Here is a 7,374-nt window from a genome sequence, read left to right as displayed (position 1 = left end):
CAAGTTGAGTCCTGTCTGCACAACTGGGTTTGTCCCTGTCCACCTGATCCTGACAGCTTTGACATATCATTTTGTATTTTGCTTTGTGTGTTACCTGTTGTTTTGTCTGTACAGCACTTTGGTTGGCCTTGTTGCTGTTTTAAGTGCTTTATAAATAAAGTGGTATGGTATGGTATGGTATATCTCTCTTCTGTGACCGCCAGTCTTCTGATGAGCTACTTGAGGGTGTAATGGTTTTGTTGTTGTGGGCAGAATGGATCTCAGCCTGCAGCTCATGAGGAGTTGGGCTGGTGATTTCAGTCCATCCACAGGTGTATTCCTGTATTCTGAGTGCGAGATAAGGATCTTTTCTATCCTCTCTGGCTTTTGTTAGGATACGTTGCACAGTTTGGACTGTTTTTCAGCTAGGCTGTTGCTTTGGAGATAGCATAGGCTTGAAGTGATATGCTGAAAAACCCATCCTTTTGCAAACTGATTAAACTCCTTGGAGTTGTAGCATGGCCCATTGTTGATGATGACCTTTTCAGGAATCCCATGCTTGGCAAACACACATTTCATCTTGTGGATCACAGCAGAGGTAGTTGTGCTGTGCAGGCGTTCAATTTCAAAATACCTGCTCATGTAGTCACAAATGACAATGTAGCTTTCAGAGATCCAGGTGAATGAATGTGTTGCCACAGTTTGCCATGGGTTATCAGGTATTTATTGGGAGAGCATGGGCTCTTTCTGATTGAAGTTGTGATGTGTTTGGTGTATCTCACATCTCTTTACAGTTTCTTCTATATGTCAACAAATACCTGGCCAGAACATTATGTCTCTTACCCTGTGTTTACTTTTCTCCATCCCAAAATGCCCTGTGTGTTTGTGCTGTAGCACCTCCTGTTGGAGCTTGTGAGGAATAATGATCCTCTCAAACTTAAGCAGAATGTCATCAGCCTCTGTGATTTCACTGCGATGGTTCCAGTATTCACTAATGAGTGACGGGCATTTTTTCTTTATCTCTGACCAGCCTGAATGGATGACATGACTGAGGGAAGACAACTGCTCATCCTCAGCTGTGGCTTTTTTGAGGTTGGCAAGTCTCTCCTTACTCATTCATTCATTCAACCTTTATTTAAACAGATAAATCACATTGAGCCTCGAAGACTCATTTACAAGTGAGACCTCACCTGGTGGTGAGTTGGCTCGGATGGTGAGGGAGGATGCCGGTCAGACCTGGCAGACCCGGCAGACCCAAACGTATTGTGAGGGTTTGCTGGGAACATCTGGCAGAGTCTCCTGTGAGACCGAGTTTTAACTCCCACCTCCGGGAGAACTTCAAACATGTTCCGGGGGAGGTGGGGGACATTGAGTCTGAGTGGACCATGTTCCGTGCCTCTATTGTCGAGATGGCTTACCGGAGCTGCGGCCACAAGGTTGTTGGTGCCTGTTGCGGTGGCAACCTTCGAACCCGATGGTGGGCACCATCAGTGAGGGATGCTGTCAGGCTGAAGAAGGAGTCCTATCGGGCCTTTTTGGCCTGTGGGACCCCGGAAACAGCTGATGGGTACCGGTAGTCCAAGCGACATGCAGCTCGGATGGTCACTGAGGCAAAAACTCAGGCATGGGAGGAGTTCGGAAAGGCCATGGATAATGACTTCCGCACGGCTTTGAGGCGATTCTGGTCCACCATCCGGCGTCTCGGGGGGGAAAATGGTACGCCACCAACACTGTTTATAGTGGGGGTGGTGTGCTGCTGACGTCAACTCGGGATGTCGTGGGTCGGTGGGCAGAATACTTTGAAGACCTCCTCAATCCCACCGGCATGTCTTCCACTGAAGAAGCGGAGCCTGGGGACTCTGGGTCGGGCCCTCCAATCTCTGTTGCTGAGGTCACCGAGGTGGTTAAAAAGCTCCTCGGTGGCAGGGCCCCAGGGGTGGATGAGATTCGCCCGGAGTTCCTTAAGGCTCTGGATGTTGTAGGGTTGTGTTGGCTTACGCGACACTGAAACATTGCGTGGACATTGGGGGAAGTTCCCCTGGATTGGCAGACCGGGGTGGTGGTCCCCCTATTCAACAAGGGGGACCGTAGAGTGTGTTCCAACTACAGGGGAATCACGCTCTTAAGCCTCCCTGGTAAGGTCAATTCGGGGGTTCTGGAGAGGAGGGTCCATTGGATAGTCGAGCCTCGGATTCAGGAGGAGCCGTGCGGTTTTTGTCCTGGCCGTAGAACACTGGACCAGCTCTACACTCTCAGCATGGTCCTGGAGGGTAAGTGGGAATTTGCCCAACCGGTCTCTGGTGTTTTGTGGACTTGGAGAAGGCATTCGACTGCGTCCCTCGGGGAACCCTGTCGGGGGTACTCTGTGAGTATGGGGTACGGGGCCCTTTGATACGGGCTGTTAGGTCCCTGTATGACCGGTGTCAGAGCCTGGTCCGCTTTGCCAGCAGTAAGTCGGGCTTGTTCCCAGTGAGAGTTGGACTCTGCCAAGGTTGCCCTTTGTCACCAATTCTGTTCATAACTTTTATGGACAGAATTTCTAGGCGCAGCCAAGGTGTTGAGGGGATCCATTTTGGTGGCCTTAGGATTGCGTCTCTGCTTTTTGCAGATGATGTGGTCCTGTTGGCTTCATCAGATCGTGATCTACAGCTTTCGCTGGAGCGGTTCGCAGCTGATTGCGACGTGGCCGGGATGAGGATCAGTTCCTCCAAATCCGAGGCCATGGTCTTGAGCCGGAAAAGGGTAGAGTGCCCTCTCCGGGTCAGGGAGGAGGTCCTACCCCAAGTGGAGGAGTTCAAGTATCTTGGGGTCTTGTTCACGAATGAGGGGAAAATGGAATATGAGATCGATAGGCGGATAGGTGCAGTGTCTTCAGTGAAGCAGGCGCTGTGCAGGTCTGTCGTGGTGAAGAGAGAGCTGAGTCAAAAGGCGAAGCTCTCAATTTACCGATCAATCTACCTTCCTACCCTCCTCTATGGTCATGAGCTTTGGGTTGTCACCGAAAGAACGAGATCTCGGATACAAGCAGCCGAAATGAGTTTTCTCCGCAGGGTGTCTGGGCTCTCGCTTAGAGATAGGGTGAGAAGGTCAATCATCCAGGAGGGACTCAGAGTAGAGCCGCTGCTTCTCCATGTCGAGAGGAGCCAGTTGAGGTGGCTAGGGCATCTGTTTAGGATGCCTCATGGACGCCTCCCTGGTGAGGTGTTCCGGATACATCCCACCGGGAGGAGGCCCAGAGGAAGACCCAGGACACGCTAGAGAGCTTTGGGTTGTCACCGAAAGAGCGAGATCTCGGATACAAGCAGCCGAAATGAGTTTTCTCCGCAGGCTGTCTGGGCTCTCGCTTAGAGATAGGGTGAGAAGCTCGATCATCCAGGAGGGACTCAGAGTATAGCCGCTGCTTCTCCACGTCAAGAGGAGCCAGTTGAGATGGCTCGGGCATCTGTTTAGGATGCCTCCTGGACGCCTCCCTGGTGAGATGTTCCGGACACATCCCACTGGGAGGAGGCCCAGAGGAAGACCCAGGACACGCTGGAGGAACTATGTTTCTCGTCTGGCCTGGGAAAGCCTCAGGATTCCCCCGGAAGAGCTGTCCCAAGTGGCTAGGGAGAGGGGAGTCTGGGCCTCCCTACTTAGGCTGCTACCCCCGTGATCTGACCCCGGATAAGCGGAAGAAAATGGATAGATGGATGGAACATGCAGTGTTACTTCTTCTTTCGGGTCAAATTAGGCCAGTACTCTCCCTGGTTCAGGCAGTATTATCTCTTTCATTTTTTCAAATGCTTTTTCATGTATCTCTTTCCATTTGAACTCTTTATTGTACCGTAGAAGTTGTCTGAGTGGCACGCTCACCTCGGCAAGTTTTGGTGCAAACTTTGCCAGATAATTCACCATGCCGCGGATTGGCTCCAGCTCTGTTTCATTTTCCGGTGATTGCATGTTGCAGATTGCTTTCACTTTCATGGGATCTGGCTCAAGTCCATTTACTGTGAGCTTGTATCCAAAATAATTGATTTCGCTGACACAGATGCAACATTTGTCTGGGTTGAGCTTTAGACGCTTTTCTCTTGTTCGGCTGAGCATGGCTCTGAGGTTGTGGTCATGCTCTTATTTTGTTTTTCTAAACATGATGATGTCATCTATGATGCCAGCAACTCCTTCCAGACCCTCATACGCTTCATCAATCCTCCTTTGGAATTCATCTTGGGCAGACACAGTGCCAAATGGCAGCCTGAGGAAGTGATATCTGCCAAAGATAGTATTAAAGGTAGTAAGCAATGACTCTTCACTAAGTGTGATGGCCCAGTAACCAGATCTAGCATCTAGTATGCTAAAATATTTTGCTCCTTTCAACTTGTAGGTTATGACATCTAGCATTGGGAGGGGATAATGTGGCTTCATTGTACAGTATCTTTATTCAGAGCTCTTGGGTCCAAACATATGCAAAGTTTGTTTGTTTTTGTTTTCTCACAGGTTAAGAGTGCATTCACCCACTGCGTTGGCTCTGTTGCTTTACATATGATGCCATGCTGTTCCATGTTTTCTAGTTCCTGTTTCAGGTGTTCTTTGAGAGCAAAGGGTACTCTCCTTGGGGGACAAACCACCGGTGTTACACTTGAGTCAATTCTGAAGCTGTATTCACCCTGAATACGTTTGAGTCCAAGGGCTTTGCAAGCTTTGTAACGTAGAATAGGTGGGTTATTGCAGTCTACAACATGGAATCTCTGTGTTGTTGTTTTGTCATTGTATCTACTGTCAAGGGTGCAGTGACCTGTCACCTTAAGTTACTGTGCTCCATATCCATACAGCTGGTACTTGTCTTTTTTCAAAATCATTTTTGGCATGAGTTTTTAAAGTCTTTTGTGGGTATCACATTTGTTTGTGCTCCTGTGTCTAACTTGAATGTTAGTTTCACATCATCTTGTCCCAGACATATTTTTGCGCATGCATTGTCCTCGTCCTCTTCTTCTGTCTCTGTGATGGTGTCTATATACAGCTCTGAGTTTAACCTTTCCTGGGTTTCTCTTATTGTGTGTACCTCTCTGGGTCCAGTTTTAAATGAAGCAAGAGATTTGGATCTGCATACCTTGGCATAGTGGTTGTATTTTCTGCACTTTAAACACTGCTTCCCTTTTGCTGGACATTCTGTTTGTCTGTTATGTGTGCTTCTACAAGCACCACAGCCTTTACTGGGTAATTTCTGGTTTTCTTTTTGTCTTTTTGTCTGCTCAAAGCCTGGTTTTCCTGTTCTTTTACCCACTGTATGTATTTCCTGGTGGTCATTAGCCATAACTTTAAAGCTGTTGCTGTGCTAACTCATGGGAGCGGGATATGTCAATAGCTTTGTCTATAGTCAGCTCTGGGCCTTGGCTCAGTAACTTTTCCTGCACTTTCGGTGAATTTGTGGCAAAAATGATGCGGTCTCGTACCATTTCGTCATTACTGGTGTAGCCACAGTCAGAATCAGAATAAACTTTATTATCATTGCACCGAGATACAACGAGAACATGCACGTACAGTCGTCCGAAAGATGGGCGGAGTGCACAAAGCTGCAACTATGGAAGCGCGGCCTTCTTATTCTTATTCAGAATAATATTTTGCTTAGATGAGAAAAGGAAAGAAAACACGAGGAGAGACAATATAAAAAAAAGATCTCTCACTCCGTGTTCTAGACAGGGCATGATTTGAAGCATCAAAAAAACCTACCACAGCAAAGCAACATTAACAGACGTTATACATGAACATATAGGCCGACGAAGACATTAAATTTTGTTGTGGCTTTTTCCACAATCGTGTTCAAGACAGCTGAGACGGTCACCTTAGTTCAAAAGATTTATTTGACAAACAGGAGTTACAGATATTCAGAGACAAACATTTACATTTGTTAAATATATGCTTATATTTGGAGCATTAAAGAACGAACCCTCTCGGTCTGTGCTTCCCCGGAAATGCTCACTGGGTGTGTGTCATTTCTGGCTTTTATCAAAGTTTGAGAAGGCTAGCTTTCTGATTGGTTCAGACCCTAGGTTGCTATGGTTACGGGTCTAGCCCGCCCCTTCAAGGCCCCTTCTTACTGCATTCCAGAGATAAGTTTTATGATACCCTGGTCTCTCTAAAATCAGGTTCTTAGTTCATGTTAATGTGTGTCTGTTTTATTGGTAATTAGTGTGTCATGATTGCTACACGAATAATTAATCCCTATTAATTATTACCTACCTTATGTGTATGTGTTAATCAATAAGTCTGTTGAAGGCCCCCAAAACCTGGTGATTCTCTGCTTTAAGGCAGATACATAATATGACGCTTTGTTTCCTTGTCTGCGTTTAGACTGTTAACACTTTGTTAGGGAGCATCTAATCATGAATTATTATTAAGAGAGAACCTGAGGGATTTTACTTAGTCAAACTATATTAAGTCTAAATTAAAGAAATGTGTTCTAGCTTTTATTTATGTTAATCAGTGTGTGTGTGCGGCCAGGCCACCATGTGCTCAGAGAACAAAGGACTCTTCCCTCCTGAGTTAGTCAGTAGTCAGTATCTTACCTGCCTCCTGGCTTATTTGATTGCTTGTAATATATCAAATGTGAACTTGTAAAATTATCATTAGCTAATATGAGATTATATGTAAAGGTAAAATAGTTAGAATTAGTAAACATTTTCTATAAATATAGTTCAACCCTTGAAGAAAGACACGCACACACTTTGTATAACATGACATTTGAATGCTTGATAGGAAATATAAAAAGGTATAAAAATATGAAATCCAACAATTTTTAAGAGAAAGTTGTAGCATAGTCCAGAGCCCCCCCTCTCAGCCATTGTCCAGATAAGAGATGACATTCATCTTCAGCTCAGTTGAGGTTCTGTCAAATGTCCACGGCCTTGGAGAAGGGAGGGGTGAGGAGATAGACAAAGCATCTTTGTTTTTTCTAAACATGCCAGGAGGAGTTGAGATAAGTCCGGTGTCAAGGCCACAGTTTGGGTCAGGCAGAACTCGTGAATTGCTGTTTCTGCATATCAAAGTCTCGCTGGTATGTATTCCTCTGATAGAAACTCCAAACAGCCAAACTGATTCCTTAAAGCCTTAAAGCTGAGCTCACAACTTCTCTAAGATTATTCCCACCTTCATGTGTGCTGCTATAGAGTTCACAGTCCTGATAACAGTTGCTCCAGTTCTCTGACGCAACCCCACATAATTCAGTCTGAGTGCTGCCGAGCTTCGACACATCCACATGAATTTGTAGACAATCCAGATTTCACCAGCCAAACAGCAAAAAAAAAAAAAAACAGTTGTCATCATGAATCCAATTTGTTTCCATCGAAGTAAGAGGGTCCTCCTTACCCTGACTCCTGTCGGGAGAAGTTGATCAATTTTGTTGAGAGACCAGCTGATCCT

The sequence above is a fragment of the Nematolebias whitei genome, chromosome 16, assembly GCF_014905685.2.
Source record: "Nematolebias whitei isolate Nwh7 chromosome 16, NemWhi1, whole genome shotgun sequence".
NCBI lineage: Eukaryota > Metazoa > Chordata > Actinopteri > Cyprinodontiformes > Rivulidae > Nematolebias > Nematolebias whitei.
The sequence above is the reverse complement of the archived record's forward strand: the minus strand, read 5'-3'. Positions refer to the sequence as shown.